The sequence below is a fragment of the Triturus cristatus genome, chromosome 8, assembly GCF_964204655.1.
Source record: "Triturus cristatus chromosome 8, aTriCri1.1, whole genome shotgun sequence".
Taxonomy (NCBI): Eukaryota; Metazoa; Chordata; class Amphibia; order Caudata; family Salamandridae; genus Triturus; species Triturus cristatus.
Genome location: NC_140591.1, coordinates 508,803,155 through 508,821,299, shown reverse-complemented (window position 1 = coordinate 508,821,299; position 18,145 = coordinate 508,803,155).

Genomic DNA, 18,145 nt, shown 5'->3' with positions numbered 1-18,145 from the left:
GCTCCTGGACGACGCACCTGCGTGCCTGTGCGGGCACTGAGGCCCTTGACGGTTGCTTGGCGGCCCTCTCTTCCACCCCTAACTATTTTCTCTACTGAGGAGGGAAGTTATCCCGAAACCCGAGCCATGTCTCGGGCGATATTTTAAAACCCGGGACATGTATCGGGTCTAGAGATCATCAGTTCAACAAGTACTTCCTTGCACCCACTGGGGTGAACCACTCAAGAACTCCATCAGAGATCATCAGTTCAACAAGTACTTACTTGCACCCACTGGGGTGAACCACTCAAGAACTTCATGTACCAGCTTCCCTTGGGGCGACCCGGAGGAGGGGCTAGCGTAGTGCGGTCCATTGCGGTTGTTTATAAAAATGGCTCCCTCGAGCTTTGAGCTGACGAGCTCCTGGACGAGGCACATGCGTGCCTGTGCGGGCACTGAGGCCCTTGACGGTTGCTTGGCGGCCCTCTCTTCCACCCCTAACTATTTTCTCTACTGAGGAGGGAAGTTATCCCGAAACCCGAGCCATGTCTCGGGCGATATTTTAAAACCCGGGACATGTATCGAGTCTAGAGATCATCAGTTCAACAAGTACTTACTTGCACCCACTGGGGTGAACCACTCAAGAACTCCATCAGAGATCATCAGTTCAACAAGTACTTACTTGCACCCACTGGGGTGAACCACTCAAGAACTTCATGTACCAGCTTCCCTTGGGGCGACCCGGAGGAGGGGCTAGCGGAGTGCGGTCCATTGCGTTTTTTTATAAAAATGGCTCCCTCGAGCTTTGAGCTGACGAGCTCCTGGACGACGCACCTGCGTGCCTGTGCGGGCACTGAGGCCCTTGACGGTTGCTTGGCGGCCCTCTCTTCCACCCCTAACTATTTTCTCTACTGAGGAGGGAAGTTATCCCGAAACCCCAGCCATGTCTTGGGCGATATTTTAAAACCCGGGACATGTATCGGGTCTAGAGATCATCAATTCAACAAGTACTTACTTGCACCCACTGGGGTGAACCACTCAAGAACTCCAACAGAGATCATCAGTTAAACAAATACTTACTTGCACCCACTGGGGTGAACCACTCAAGAACTTCATGTACCAGCTTCCCTTGGGGCGACCCGGAGGAGGGGCTAGCGGAGTGCGGTCCATTGCGGTTGTTTATAAAAATGGCTCCCTCGAGCTTTGAGCTGACGAGCTCCTGGACGAGGCACCTGCGTGCCTGTGCGGGCACTGAGGCCCTTGACGGTTGCTTGGCGGCCCTCTCTTCCACCCCTAACTATTTTCTCTACTGAGGAGGGAAGTTATCCCGAAACCCGAGCCATGTCTCGGGCGATATTTTAAAACCCGGGACATGTATCGGGTCTAGAGATCATCAGTTCAACAAGTACTTACTTGCACCCACTGGGGTGAACCACTCAAGAACTTCGTGTACCAGCTTCACTTGGGGCGACCCGGAGGAGGGGCTAGCGGAGTGCGGTCCATTGCGGTTGTTTATAAAAATGGCTCCCTCGAGCTTTGAGCTGACGAGCTCCTGGACAACGCACCTGCGTGCCTGTGCGGGCACCGAGGCCCTTGACGGTTGCTTGGCGGCTCTCTCTTCCACCCCTAACTATTTTCTCTACTGAGGAGGGAAGTTATCCCGAAACCCGAGCCATGTCTCGGGCGATATTTTAAAACCCGAGACATGTATCGGGTCTAGAGATCATCAGTTCAACAAGTACTTACTTGCACCCACTGGGGTGAACCACTCAAGAACTCCATCAGAGATCATCAGTTCAATAAGTACTTACTTGCACCCACTGGGGTGAACTACTCAAGAACTTCATGTACCAGCTTCCCTTGGGGCGACCCGGAGGAGGAGCTAGCGGAGTGCGGTCCATTGCGGTTGTTTATAAAAATGGCTCCCTCGAGCTTTGAGCTGATGAGCTCCTGGACGACGCACCTGCGTGCCTGTGCGGGCACTGAGGCCCTTGACGGTTGATTGGCGGCTCTCTCTTCCACCCCTAACTATTTTCTCTACTGAGGAGGGAAGTTATCCCGAAACCCGAGCCATGTCTCGGGCGATATTTTAAAACCCGGGACATGTATCGGGTCTAGAGATCATCAGTTCAACAAGTACTTACTTGCACCCACTGGGGTGAACCACTCAAGAACTCCATCAGAGATCATCAGTTCAACAAGTACTTACTTGCACCCACTGGGGTGAACTACTCAAGAACTTCATGTACCAGCTTTCCTTGGGGTGACCCGGAGGAGGAGTTAGCGGAGTGCGGTCCATTGCGGTTGTTTATAAAAATGGCTCCCTCGAGCTTTGAGCTGACGAGCTCCTGGACGACGCACCTGCGTGCCTGTGCGGGCACTGAGGCCCTTGACGGTTGCTTGGCGGCTCTCTCTTCCACCCCTAACTATTTTCTCTACTGAGGAGGGAAGATATCCCGAAACCCAAGCCATGTCTCGGGCGATATTTTAAAACCCGGGACATGTATCGGGTCTAGAGATCATCAGTTCAACAAGTACTTACGTGCACCCACTGGGGTGAACCACTCAAGAAGTCCATCAGAGATCATCAGTTCAACAAGTACTTACTTGCACCCACTGGGGTGAAGTACTCAAGAACTTCATGTACCAGCTTCCCTTGGGGCGACCCGGAGGAGGAGCTAGTGGAGTGCGGTCCATTGCGGTTGTTTATAAAAATGGCTCCCTCGAGCTTTGAGCTGACAAGCTCCTTGACGACGCACCTGCGTGCCTGTGCGGGCACTGAGGCCCTTGACGGTTGCTTGGCGGCTCTCTCTTCCAACCCTAACTATTTTCTCTACTGAGGAGGGAAGTTATCGTGAAACCCGAGCCATGTCTCGGGCGATATTTTAAAACCCGGGACATGTATCGGGTCTAGAGATCATCAGTTCAAAAAGTACTTACTTGCACCCACTGGGGTGAACCACTCAAGAACTCCATCAGAGATCATCAGTTCAACAAGTACTTACTTGCACCCACTGGGGTGAACCACTCAAGAACTTCATGTACCAGCTTCCCTTGGGGCGACCCGGAGGAGGGGCTAGCGGAGTGCGGTCCATTGCGGTTGTTTATAAAAATGGCTCCCTTGAGCTTTGAGCTGACGAGCTCCTGGACGATGCACCTGCGTGCCTGTGCGGGCACTGAGGCCCTTGACGGTTGCTTGGCGGCCCTCTCTTCCACCCCTAACTATTTTCTCTACTGAGGAGGGAAGTTATCCCGAAACCCGAGCCATGTCTCGGGCGATATTTTAAAACCCGGTACATGTATCGGGTCTAGAGATCATCAGTTCAACAAGTACTTACTTGCACCCACTGGGGTGAACCACTCAAGAACTCCATCAGAGATCATCAGTTCAACAAGTACTTACTTGCACCCACTGGGGTGAACCACTCAAGAACTTCATGTACCAGCTTCCCTTGGGGCGACCCGGAGGAGGGGCTAGCGGAGTGCGGTCCATTGCGGTTGTTTACAAAAATGGCTACCTCGAGCTTTGAGCTGACGAGCTCCTGGACAACGCACCTGCGTGCCTGTGCGGGCACTGAGGCCCTTGATGGTTGCTTGGCGGCCCTCTCTTCCACCCCTAACTATTTTCTCTACTGAGGAGGGAAGTTATCCCGAAACCCGAGCCATGTCTCGGGCGATATTTTAAAACCCGGGACATGTATCAGGTCTAGAGATCATCAGTTCAACAAGTACTTACTTGCACCTACTGGGGTGAACTACTCAAGAACTTCATGTACCAGCTTCCCTTGGGGCGACCCGGAGGAGGAGTTAGCGGAGTGCGGTCCATTGCGGTTGTTTATAAAAATGGCTCCCTCGAGCTTTGAGCTGATGAGCTCCTGGACGACGCACCTGCGTGCCTGTGCGGGCACTGAGGCCCTTGACGGTTGATTGGCGGCTCAACAAGTACTTACTTGCACCCACTGGGGTGAACTACTCAAGAACTTCATGTACCAGCTTCCCTTGGGGCGAACCGGAGGAGGAGCTAGCGGAGTGCGGTCCATTGCGGTTGTTTATAAAAATGGCTCCCTCGAGCTTTGAGCTGATGAGCTCCTGGACGACGCACCTGCGTGCCTGTGCGGGCACTGAGGCCCTTGACGGTTGATTGGCGGCTCTCTCTTCCACCCCTAACTATTTTCTCTACTGAGGAGGGAAGTTATCCCGAAACCCGAGCCATGTCTCGGGCTATATTTTAAAACCCGGGACATGTATCGGGTCTAGAGATCATCAGTTCAACAAGTACTTACTTGCACCCACTGGGGTGAACCACTCAAGAACTCCATCAGAGATCATCAGTTCAACAAGTACTTACTTGCACCCACTGGGGTGAACTACTCAAGAACTTCATGTACCAGCTTTCCTTGGGGTGACCCGGAGGAGGAGTTAGCGGAGTGCGGTCCATTGCGGTTGTTTATAAAAATGGCTCCCTCAAGCTTTGAGCTGACGAGCTCCTGGACGACGCACCTGCGTGCCTGTGCGGGCACTGAGGCCCTTGACGGTTGCTTGGCGGCTCTCTCTTCCACCCCTAACTATTTTCTCTACTGAGGAGGGAAGATATCCCGAAACCCAAGCCATGTCTCGGGCGATATTTTAAAACCCGGGACATGTATCGGGTCTAGAGATCATCAGTTCAACAAGTACTTACTTGCACCCACTGGGGTGAACCACTCAAGAAGTTCATCAGAGATCATCAGTTCAACAAGCACTTACTTGCACCCACTGGGGTGAACTACTCAAGAACTTCATGTACCAGCTTCCCTTGGGGCGACCCGGGGGAGGAGCTAGCGGAGTTCGGTCCATTGCGGTTGTTTATAAAAATGGCTCCCTCGAGCTTTGAGCTGACAAGCTCCTTGACGACGCACCTGCGTGCCTGTGCGGGCACTGAGGCCATTGACGGTTGCTTGGCGGCTCTCTCTTCCAACCCTAACTATTTTCTCTACTGAGGAGGGAAGTTATCGTGAAACCCGAGCCATGTCTCGGGCGATATTTTAAAACCCGGGACATGTATCGGGCCTAGAGATCATCAGTTCAAAAAGTACTTACTTGCACCCACTGGGGTGAACCACTCAAGAACTCCATCAGAGATCATCAGTTCAACAAGTACTTACTTGCACCCACTGGGGTGAACCACTCAAGAACTTCATGTACCAGCTTCCCTTGGGGCGACCCGGAGGAGGGGCTAGCGGAGTGCGGTCCATTGCGGTTGTTTATAAAAATGGCTCCCTCGAGCTTTGAGCTGACGAGCTCCTGGACGATGCACCTGCGTGCCTGTGCGGGCACTGAGGCCCTTGACGGTTGCTTGGCGGCCCTCTCTTCCACCCCTAACTATTTTCTCTACTGAGGAGGGAAGTTATCCCGAAACCCGAGCCATGTCTCGGGCGATATTTTAAAACCCGCTACATGTATCGGGTCTAGAGATCATCAGTTCAACAAGTACTTACTTGCACCCACTGGGGTGAACCACTCAAGAACTCCATCAGAGATCATCAGTTCAACAAGTACTTACTTGCACCCACTGGGGTGAACCACTCAAGAACTTCATGTACCAGCTTCCCTTGGGGCGACCCGGAGGAGGGGCTAGCGGAGTGCGGTCCATTGCGGTTGTTTATAAAAATGGCTACCTCGAGCTTTGAGCTGACGAGCTCCTGGACAACGCACCTGCGTGCCTGTGCGGGCACTGAGGCCCTTGATGGTTGCTTGGCGGCCCTCTCTTCCACCCCTAACTATTTTCTCTACTGAGGAGGGAAGTTATCCCGAAACCCGAGCCATGTCTCGGGCGATATTTTAAAACCCGGGACATGTATCGGGTCTAGAGATCATCAGTTCAACAAGTACTTACTTGCACCCACTGGGGTGAACTACTCAAGAACTTCATGTACCAGCTTCCCTTGGGGCGACCCGGAGGAGGAGCTAGCGGAGTGCGGTCCATTGCGGTTGTTTATAAAAATGGCTCCCTCGAGCTTTGAGCTGATGAGCTCCTGGACGACGCACCTGCGTGCCTGTCCGGGCACTGAGGCCCTTGACGGTTGATTGGCGGCTCAACAAGTACTTACTTGCACCCACTGGGGTGAACTACTCAAGAACTTCATGTACCAGCTTCCCTTGGGGCGACCCGGAGGAGGAGCTAGTGGAGTGCGGTCCATTGCGGTTGTTTATAAAAATGGCTCCCTCGAGCTTTGAGCTGATGAGCTCCTGGACGACGCACCTGCGTGCCTGTGCGGGCACTGAGGCCCTTGACGGTTTATTGGCGGCTCTCTCTTCCACCCCTAACTATTTTCTCTACTGAGGAGGGAAGTTATCCCGAAACCCGAGCCATGTCTCGGGCGATATTTTAAAACCCGGGACAGGTATCGGGTCTAGAGATCATCAGTTCAACAAGTACTTACTTGCACCCACTGGGGTGAACCACTCAAGAACTCCATCAGAGATCATCAGTTCAACAAGTACTTACTTGCACCCACTGGGGTGAACTACTCAAGAACTTCATGTACCAGCTTTCCTTGGGGTGACCCGGAGGAGGAGTTAGCGGAGTGCGGTCCATTGCGGTTGTTTATAAAAATGGCTCCCTCGAGCTTTGAGCTGACAAGCTACTTGACGACGCACCTGCGTGCCTGTACGGGCACTGAGGCCCTTGACGGTTGCTTGGCGGCTCTCTCTTCCAACCCTAACTATTTTCTCTACTGAGGAGGGAAGTTATCGTGAAACCCGAGCCAAGTCTCGGGCGATATTTTAAAACCCGGGACATGTATCGGGTCTAGAGATCATCAGTTCAAAAAGTACTTACTTGCACCCACTGGGGTGAACCACTCAAGAACTCCATCAGAGATCATCAGTTCAACAAGTACTTACTTGCACCCACTGGGGTGAACTACTCAAGAACTTCATGTACCAGCTTCCCTTGGGGCGACTCGGAGGAGGGGCTAGCGGAGTGCGGTCCATTGCGGTTGTTTATAAAAATGGCTCCCTCGAGCTTTCAGCTGACGAGCTCCTGGACGACGCACCTGCGTGCCTGTGCGGGCACTGAGGCCCTTGACGGTTGCTTAGCGGCCCTCTCTTCCACCCCTAACTATTTTCTCTACTGAGGAGGGAAGTTATCCCGAAATCCGAGCCATGTCTCGGGCGATATTTTTAAACCCGGGACATGTATCGGGTCTAGAGATCATCAGTTCAACAAGTACTTACTTGCACCCACTGGGGTGAACCACTCAAGAACTCCATCAGAGATCATCAGTTCAACAAGTACTTACTTGCACCCACTGGGGTGAACCACTCAAGAACTTCATGTACCAGCTTCCCTTGGGGCGACCCGGAGGAGGGGCTAGCGGAGTGCGGTCCATTGCGGTTGTTTATAAAAATGGCTCCCTCGAGCTTTGAGCTGAGGAGCTCCTGGACGACGCACCTGCGTGCCTGTGCGGGCACTGAGGCCCTTGACGGTTGCTTGGCGGCCCTCTCTTCCACCCCTAACTATTTTCTCTACTGAGGAGGGAAGTTATCCCGAAACCTGAGCCATGTCTCGGGCAATATTTTAAAACCCGGGACATGTATCGGGTCTAGAGATCATCAGTTCAACAAGTACTTACTTGCACCCACTGGGATGAACCACTCAAGAACTCCATCAGAGATCATCAGTTCAACAAGTACTTACTTGCACCCACTGGGGTGAACCACTCAAGACCTTCATGTACCAGCTTCCCTTGGGGCGACCCGGAGGAGGGGCTAGCGGAGTGCGGTCCATTGCGGTTGTTTATAAAAATGGCTCCCTCGAGCTTTGAGCTGACGAGCTCCTGGACGATGCACCTGCGTGCCTGTGCGGGCACTGAGGCCCTTGACGGTTGCTTGGCGGCCCTCTCTTCCACCCCTAACTATTTTCTCTACTGAGGAGGGAAGTTATCCCGAAACCCGAGCCATGTCTCGGGCGATATTTTAAAACCCGGTACATGTATCGGGTCTAGAGATCATCAGTTCAACAAGTACTTACTTGCACCCACTGGGGTGAACCACTCAAGAACTCCATCAGAGATCATCAGTTCAACAAGTACTTACTTGCACCCACTGGGGTGAACCACTCAAGAACTTCATGTACCAGCTTCCCTTGGGGCGACCCGGAGGAGGGGCTAGCGGAGTGCGGTCCATTGCGGTTGTTTATAAAAATGGCTACCTCGAGCTTTGAGCTGACGAGCTCCTGGACAACGCACCTGCGTGCCTTTGCGGGAACTGAGGCCCTTGATGGTTGCTTGGCGGCCCTCTCTTCCACCACTAACTATTTTCTCTACTGAGGAGGGAAGTTATCCCGAAACCCGAGCCATGTCTCGGGCGATATTTTAAAACCCGGGACATGTATCAGGTCTAGAGATCATCAGTTCAACAAGTACTTACTTGCACCCACTGGGGTGAACCACTCAAGAACTCCATCAGAGATCATCAGTTCAACAAGTACTTACTTGCACCCACTGGGGTGAACCACTCAAGAACTTCATGTACCAGCTTCCCTTGGGGCGACCCGGAGGAGGGGCTAGCGGAGTCCGGTCCATTGCGGTTGTTTATAAAAATGGCTCCCTCGAGCTTTGAGCTGACGAGCTCCTGGACGACACACCTGCGTGCCTGTGCGGGCACTGAGGCCCTTGACGGTTGCTTGGCGGCCCTCTCTTCCACCCCTAACTATTTTCTCTACTGAGGAGGGAAGTTATCCAGAAACCCGAGCCATGTCTCGGGCGATATTTTAAAACCTGGGACATGTATCGGGTCTAGAGATCATCAGTTCAACAAGTACTTACTTGCACCCACTGGGGTGAACCACTCAAGAACTCCATCAGAGATCATCAGTTCAACAAGTACTTACTTGCACCCACTGGGGTGAACCACTCAAGAACTTCATGTACCAGCTTCCCTTGGGGCGACCCGGAGGAGGGGCTAGCGGAGTGTGGTCCATTGCGGTTGTTTATAAAAATGGCTCCCTCGAGCTTTGAGCTGACGAGCTCCTGGACAACGCACCTGCATGCCTGTGCGGGCACTGAGGCCCTTGACGGTTGCTTGGCGGCCCTCTCTTCCACCCCTAACTATTTTCTCTACTGAGGAGGGAAGTTATCCGAAAACCCGAGCCATGTCTCGGGCGATATTTTAAAACCCAGGACATGTATCGGGTCTAGAGATCATCAGTTCAACAAGTACTTACTTGCACCCACTGGGGTGAACCACTCAAGAACTCCATCAGAGATCATCAGTTCAACAAGTACTTACTTGCACCCACTGGGGTGAACCACTCAAGAACTTCATGTACCAGCTTCCCTTGGGGCGACCCAGAGGAGGGGCTAGCGGAGTGCGGTCCATTGCGGTTGTTTATAAAAATGGCTCCCTCGAGCTTTGAGCTGACGAGCTCCTGGACGACGCACCTGCGTGCCTGTGCGGGCACTGAGGCCCTTGACGGTTGCTTGGCGGCCCTCTCTTCCACCCCTAACTATTTTCTCTACTGAGGAGGAAAGTTATCCCGAAACCCGAGCCATGTCTCGGGCGATATTTTAAAACCCGGGACATGTATCGGGTCTAGAGATCATCAGTTCAACAAGTACTTCCTTGCACCCACTGGGGTGAACCACTCAAGAACTCCATCAGAGATCATCAGTTCAACAAGTACTTACTTGCACCCACTGGGGTGAACCACTCAAGAACTTCATGTACCAGCTTCCCTTGGGGCGACCCGGAGGAGGGGCTAGCGTAGTGCGGTCCATTGCGGTTGTTTATAAAAATGGCTCCCTCGAGCTTTGAGCTGACGAGATCCTGGACGAGGCACCTGCGTGCCTGTGCGGGCACTGAGGCCCTTGACGGTTGCTTGGCGGCCCTCTCTTCCACCCCTAACTATTTTCTCTACTGAGGAGGGAAGTTATCCCGAAACCCGAGCCATGTCTCGGGCGATATTTTAAAACCCGGGACATGTATCGAGTCTAGAGATCATCAGTTCAACAAGTACTTACTTGCACCCACTGGGGTGAACCACTCAAGAACTCCATCAGAGATCATCAGTTCAACAAGTACTTACTTGCACCCACTGGGGTGAACCACTCAAGAACTTCATGTACCAGCTTCCCTTGGGGCGACCCGGAGGAGGGGCTAGCGGAGTGCGGTCCATTGCGTTTTTTTATAAAAATGGCTCCCTCGAGCTTTGAGCTGACGAGCTCCTGGACGACGCACCTGCGTGCCTGTGCGGGCACTGAGGCCCTTGACGGTTGCTTGGCGGCCCTCTCTTCCACCCCTAACTATTTTCTCTACTGAGGAGGGAAGTTATCCCGAAACCCGAGCCATGTCTCGGGCGATATTTTAAAACCCGCTACATGTATCGGGTCTAGAGATCATCAGTTCAACAAGTACTTACTTGCACCCACTGGGGTGAACCACTCAAGAACTCCATCAGAGATCATCAGTTCAACAAGTACTTACTTGCACCCACTGGGGTGAACCACTCAAGAACTTCATGTACCAGCTTCCCTTGGGGCGACCCGGAGGAGGGGCTAGCGGAGTGCGGTCCATTGCGGTTGTTTATAAAAATGGCTACCTCGAGCTTTGAGCTGACGAGCTCCTGGACAACGCACCTGCGTGCCTGTGCGGGCACTGAGGCCCTTGATGGTTGCTTGGCGGCCCTCTCTTCCACCCCTAACTATTTTCTCTACTGAGGAGGGAAGTTATCCCGAAACCCGAGCCATGTCTCGGGCGATATTTTAAAACCCGGGACATGTATCGGGTCTAGAGATCATCAGTTCAACAAGTACTTACTTGCACCCACTGGGGTGAACTACTCAAGAACTTCATGTACCAGCTTCCCTTGGGGCGACCCGGAGGAGGAGCTAGCGGAGTGCGGTCCATTGCGGTTGTTTATAAAAATGGCTCCCTCGAGCTTTGAGCTGATGAGCTCCTGGACGACGCACCTGCGTGCCTGTCCGGGCACTGAGGCCCTTGACGGTTGATTGGCGGCTCAACAAGTACTTACTTGCACCCACTGGGGTGAACTACGCAAGAACTTCATGTACCAGCTTCCCTTGGGGCGACCCGGAGGAGGAGCTAGCGGAGTGCGGTCCATTGCGGTTGTTTATAAAAATGGCTCCCTCGAGCTTTGAGCTGATGAGCTCCTGGACGACGCACCTGCGTGCCTGTGCGGGCACTGAGGCCCTTGACGGTTGATTGGCGGCTCTCTCTTCCACCCCTAACTATTTTCTCTACTGAGGAGGGAAGTTATCCCGAAACCCGAGCCATGTCTCGGGCGATATTTTAAAACCCGGGACAGGTATCGGGTCTAGAGATCATCAGTTCAACAAGTACTTACTTGCACCCACTGGGGTGAACCACTCAAGAACTCCATCAGAGATCATCAGTTCAACAAGTACTTACTTGCACCCACTGGGGTGAACTACTCAAGAACTTCATGTACCAGCTTTCCTTGGGGTGACCCGGAGGAGGAGTTAGCGGAGTGCGGTCCATTGCGGTTGTTTATAAAAATGGCTCCCTCGAGCTTTGAGCTGACAAGCTACTTGACGACGCACCTGCGTGCCTGTGCGGGCACTGAGGCCCTTGACGGTTGCTTGGCGGCTCTCTCTTCCAACCCTAACTATTTTCTCTACTGAGGAGGGAAGTTATCGTGAAACCCGAGCCAAGTCTCGGGCGATATTTTAAAACCCGGGACATGTATCGGGTCTAGAGATCATCAGTTCAAAAAGTACTTACTTGCACCCACTGGGGTGAACCACTCAAGAACTCCATCAGAGATCATCAGTTCAACAAGTACTTACTTGCACCCACTGGGGTGAACTACTCAAGAACTTCATGTACCAGCTTCCCTTGGGGCGACCCGGAGGAGGGGCTAGCGGAGTGCGGTCCATTGCGGTTGTTTATAAAAATGGCTCCCTCGAGCTTTCAGCTGACGAGCTCCTGGACGACGCACCTGCGTGCCTGTGCGGGCACTGAGGCCCTTGACGGTTGCTTAGCGGCCCTCTCTTCCACCCCTAACTATTTTCTCTACTGAGGAGGGAAGTTATCCGAAACCCGAGCCATGTCTCGGGCGATATTTTTAAACCCGGGACATGTATCGGGTCTAGAGATCATCAGTTCAACAAGTACTTACTTGCACCCACTGGGGTGAACCACTCAAGAACTCCATCAGAGATCATCAGTTCAACAAGTACTTACTTGCACCCACTGGGGTGAACCACTCAAGAACTTCATGTACCAGCTTCCCTTGGGGCGACCCGGAGGAGGGGCTAGCGGAGTGCGGTCCATTGCGGTTGTTTATAAAAATGGCTCCCTCGAGCTTTGAGCTGAGGAGCTCCTGGACGACGCACCTGCGTGCCTGTGCGGGCACTGAGGCCCTTGACGGTTGCTTGGCGGCCCTCTCTTTCACCACTAACTATTTTCTCTACTGAGGAGGGAAGTTATCCCGAAACCCGAGCCATGTCTCGGGCGATATTTTAAAACCCGGGACATGTATCAGGTCTAGAGATCATCAGTTCAACAAGTACTTACTTGCACCCACTGGGGTGAACCACTCAAGAACTCCATCAGAGATCATCAGTTCAACAAGTACTTACTTGCACCCACTGGGGTGAACCACTCAAGAACTTCATGTACCAGCTTCCCTTGGGGCGACCCGAAGGAGGGGCTAGCGGAGTGCGGTCCATTGCGGTTGTTTATAAAAATGGCTCCCTCGAGCTTTGAGCTGACGAGCTCCTGGACGACACACCTGCGTGCCTGTGCGGGCACTGAGGCCCTTGACGGTTGCTTGGCGGCCCTCTCTTCCACCCCTAACTATTTTCTCTACTGAGGAGGGAAGTTATCCAGAAACCCGAGCCATGTCTCGGGCGATATTTTAAAACCTGGGACATGTATCGGGTCTAGAGATCATCAGTTCAACAAGTACTTACTTGCACCCACTGGGGTGAACCACTCAAGAACTCCATCAGAGATCATCAGTTCAACAAGTACTTACTTGCACCCACTGGGGTGAACCACTCAAGAACTTCATGTACCAGCTTCCCTTGGGGCGACCCGGAGGAGGGGCTAGCGGAGTGCGGTCCATTGCGGTTGTTTATAAAAATGGCTCCCTCGAGCTTTGAGCTGACGAGCTCCTGGACAACGCACCTGCATGCCTGTGCGGGCACTGAGGCCCTTGACGGTTGCTTGGCGGCCCTCTCTTCCACCCCTAACTATTTTCTCTACTGAGGAGGGAAGTTATCCGAAAACCCGAGCCATGTCTCGGGCGATATTTTAAAACCCAGGACATGTATCGGGTCTAGAGATCATCAGTTCAACAAGTACTTACTTGCACCCACTGGGGTGAACCACTCAAGAACTCCATCAGAGATCATCAGTTCAACAAGTACTTACTTGCACCCACTGGGGTGAACCACTCAAGAACTTCATGTACCAGCTTCCCTTGGGGCGACCCAGAGGAGGGGCTAGCGGAGTGCGGTCCATTGCGGTTGTTTATAAAAATGGCTCCCTCGAGCTTTGAGCTGACGAGCTCCTGGACGACGCACCTGCGTGCCTGTGCGGGCACTGAGGCCCTTGACGGTTGCTTGGCGGCCCTCTCTTCCACCCCTAACTATTTTCTCTACTGAGGAGGAAAGTTATCCCGAAACCCGAGCCATGTCTCGGGCGATATTTTAAAACCCGGGACATGTATCGGGTCTAGAGATCATCAGTTCAACAAGTACTTCCTTGCACCCACTGGGGTGAACCACTCAAGAACTCCATCAGAGATCATCAGTTCAACAAGTACTTACTTGCACCCACTGGGGTGAACCACTCAAGAACTTCATGTACCAGCTTCCCTTGGGGCGACCCGGAGGAGGGGCTAGCGTAGTGCGGTCCATTGCGGTTGTTTATAAAAATGGCACCCTCGAGCTTTGAGCTGACGAGATCCTGGACGAGGCACCTGCGTGCCTGTGCGGGCACTGAGGCCCTTGACGGTTGCTTGGCGGCCCTCTCTTCCACCCCTAACTATTTTCTCTACTGAGGAGGGAAGTTATCCCGAAACCCGAGCCATGTCTCGGGCGATATTTTAAAACCCGGGACATGTATCGAGTCTAGAGATCATCAGTTCAACAAGTACTTACTTGCACCCACTGGGGTGAACCACTCAAGAACTCCATCAGAGATCATCAGTTCAACAAGTACTTACTTGCACCCACTGGGGTGAACCACTCAAGAACTTCATGTACCAGCTTCCCTTGGGGCGACCCGGAGGAGGGGCTAGCGGAGTGCGGTCCATTGCGTTTTTTTATAAAAATGGCTCCCTCGAGCTTTGAGCTGACGAGCTCCTGGACGACGCACCTGCGTGCCTGTGCGGGCACTGAGGCCCTTGACGGTTGCTTGGCGGCCCTCTCTTCCACCCCTAACTATTTTCTCTACTGAGGAGGGAAGTTATCCCGAAACCCCAGCCATGTCTCGGGCGATATTTTAAAACCTGGGACATGTATCGGGTCTAGAGATCATCAATTCAACAAGTACTTACTTGCACCCACTGGGGTGAACCACTCAAGAACTCCATCAGAGATCATCAGTACAACAAGTACTTACTTGCACCCACTGGGGTGAACCACTCAAGAACTTAATGTACCAGCTTCCCTTGGGGCAACCCGGAGGAGGGGCTAGCGGAGTGCGGTCCATTGCGGTTGTTTATAAAAATGGCTCCCTCGAGCTTTGAGCTGACGAGCTCCTGGACGAGGCACCTGCGTGCCTGTGCGGGCACTGAGGCCCTTGACGGTTGCTTGGCGGCCCTCTCTTCCACCCCTAACTATTTTCTCTACTGAGGAGGGAAGTTATCCCGAAACCCGAGCCATGTCTCGGGCGATATTTTAAAACCCGGGACATGTATCGAGTCAAGAGATCATCAGTTCAACAAGTACTTACTTGCACCCACTGGGGTGAACCACTCAAGAACTCCATCAGAGATCATCAGTTCAACAAGTACTTACTTGCACCCACTGGGGTGAACCACTCAAGAACTTCATGTACCAGCTTCCCTTGGGGCGACCCAGAGGAGGGGCTAGCGGAGTGCGGTCCATTGCGGTTGTTTATAAAAATGGCTCCCTCGAGCTTTGAGCTGACGAGCTCCTGGACGACGCACCTGCGTGCCTGTGCGGGCATTGAGGCCCTTGACGGTTGCTTGGCGGCCCTCTCTTCCACCCCTAACTATTTTCTCTACTGAGGAGGGAAGTTATCCCGAAACCCGAGCCATGTCTCGGGTGATATTTTAAAACCCGGGACATGTATCGGGTCTAGAGATCATCAGTTCAACAAGTACTTACTTGTACCCACTGGGGTGAACCACTCAAGAACTCCATCAGAGATCATCAGTTCAACAAGTACTTACTTGCACCCACTGGGGTGAACCACTCAAGAACTTCATGTACCAGCTTCCCTTGGGGCGACCCAGAGGAGGGGCTAGCGGAGTGCGGTCCATTGCGGTTGTTATAAAAATGGCTCCCTCGAGCTTTGAGCTGACGAGCTCCTGGACGACGCACCTGCGTGCCTGTGCGGGCACTGAGGCCCTTGACGGTTGCTTGGCGGCCCTCTCTTCCACCCCTAACTATTTTCTCTACTGAGGAGGGAAGTTATCCTGAATCCCGAGCCATGTCTCGGGCGATATTTTAAAACCTGGGACATGTATCGGGTCTAGAGATCATCAGTTCAACAAGTACTTACTTGCACCCACTGGGGTGAACCACTCAAGAACTCCATCAGAGATCATCAGTTCAACAAGTACTTACTTGCACCCACTGGGGTGAACCACTCAAGAACTTCATGTACCAGCTTCTCTTGGGGCGACCCGGAGGAGGGGCTAGTGGAGTGCGGTCCATTGCGGTTGTTTATAAATATGCCCATCTATACCTGCCAAATTGAGGGTCGTCGGCAAAGGAAAGACTCACTGCACGATCCTTAACTAGCACTTACATTTGGGTGCATGCATTTACAAACACCTGCACCTGAGGACGACACTGATGCTTCTGGCCAAGGAATACAGCCTGATGACCATAATTAAGGCTGGAGCTGGGGCAGCCTAACTAAACTTCGTTGACTGGTGAGGTTAATGCTCGCTGCGTAGTTGGGATGTGTCCAGCTTACTGCAGCTCGTACCGGGATCACATCACCTGTGTAAGCATCTATTTCTTTTATATTTGCCCCATCAGAACTGAGATATGGTCTCAGCTGCTCTCCTGAGTTGGCCCTGGAGCACAAGGATTGTGGCTGGCCCCCCTGGGCTCCTGCTTTGTGCTGCCCTGTCAGCTGAGTATGCTGCCCTGTATGGTGCCACACACCAATACTGTCTTCTACTGTCACAGCCACCCACTGGCCTTGAGTTGCCCGAGTATCATCTGCGTCTCTGAACACTGATGGGATGGTTCCCATACAGGGCTCAATTCCTCGCTTGTGGGCCTGGTTGAATGTTCCTAGGTTTTGGGATGATTGGGGAGGGGGTAGTTCTTTAACAAGTTGGTTTAGTTGGGAAGGGGGTTTGTTGATGGTTTCCTCTTACACTACAAGATGAAGCCCTACCATACACCTGAGAGATCCTATTGCTTTACTGCCACTGGCATCTGTGACTTGGGCGTCCCTGGCATACCTGTGACCCTGGGAGAGACAATGCTATAAGGATGTGTATTACCCTTTTGACATGGAATGTCTGGGAGAGGTTGACTTACGAAAGGTCAGGCAATCCCTTACATATTTTAGATGCCAAGAGGTGCACATAGATTTCCTCCAGCAGCTCATCTCACTGAACACTTCTGCACTAGACTCCAATCTGTTTAGGTTGGCAAGATTTACATTTCCCCATACTGTGAGTACACCAGGGGGTTGGTGATCATTATGTGTAAAGGACTGAGGTGGCAGCAGTTTGAGATTGAGGACTGTGAGGGGTACTACCTGATCCTACATGGTCTATTTGGGGCAAATAATTGGTTCTCATTTGTGCACATTACCCCAATACGTACCATCCCGATTTCTTACTCCTACTCTGGGGAAAAGTGCTGGGCTTAAGTTGCTTGATCATTATTTGTGGGGCTGACCTCAATGTGATGGTAGATCCGGTACTAGATAGATTGCAGTTGAGACGTCAGTCCTACCCCAGGGATGCTGTGTAAGTGCAAGCTATCATGCAGGAGCAACCGCAGTACGATGTTTGGTGGGATTGACACAGGGGGAATGAAGGGCACAGGTGTCTTGACCTTGTGGGGATCATGGTTGCATATTGACTACTGGCTATGACAGTCAATCATATGCCCTGTACTCTCTCTGATTACCCCCTGGTGCAACTGACTTTGGAGCTAACAGGAGCAGACACACTATTGCTGGCAGAAACAATTTTTGAGTACTTTTTCATTAATGCAGGATCAGTAAACTCCCTGGGATTTCTGTGAGTGGCCTTTAAAGCTTATGTACGTGGGGTGTGTATGGATACCCAGAAGGTCATACTGAGAGGCCTGCAGAGGCAACTGGCCTGCCTGAATATGAAGTTGAGAGCTCAATTCAACTTATATAGCCACTGACGATATACATATACTTTCACAGTATTGCAGTAAGCTATTAGAATACCAGGAAGAGGTAGACAGGGAGACATATTATTTATATAAGTAGGGCTGCCGCTGGATGATATGGAGAGAGCAATATCCTTAGCATCACTGTTATGAGCTGACTAGATTAGTCCATACTTACAGTACAAGAGACATTACCGGCTTTATGACACAGTATTACTCTAAGCTGAATACTTCTAGTTTCAGACTCATTCCAAGTTTGCTCGAGGAGTATCTTAACACCATTCAATTGGTATAGCTGGACGAGGCACACAGACAGTAAGTCGACAGACCAATTGAGGTGGAGAATATAGGGCAGGTGATGCAGTGGCATGCCTAGTGGTAAGGCACCGGCATGAACGGCCTGACGGTCCACTTTTAAAAGTGTATGTTGACATTTTGGCTTCACACCTTAGGGCAATGTATGATGAGGCATGGAGCACTGATGTTGTGCCTCCGACTATTCAAGAGGGGTTCATAGTGACTATACTCGAGCCTGATAAATTGTTCGCCAAAACCCATATTGCACACCTGATAGAATAATATTTTGTGGGCACATTGTAGGAAAGTAGGAT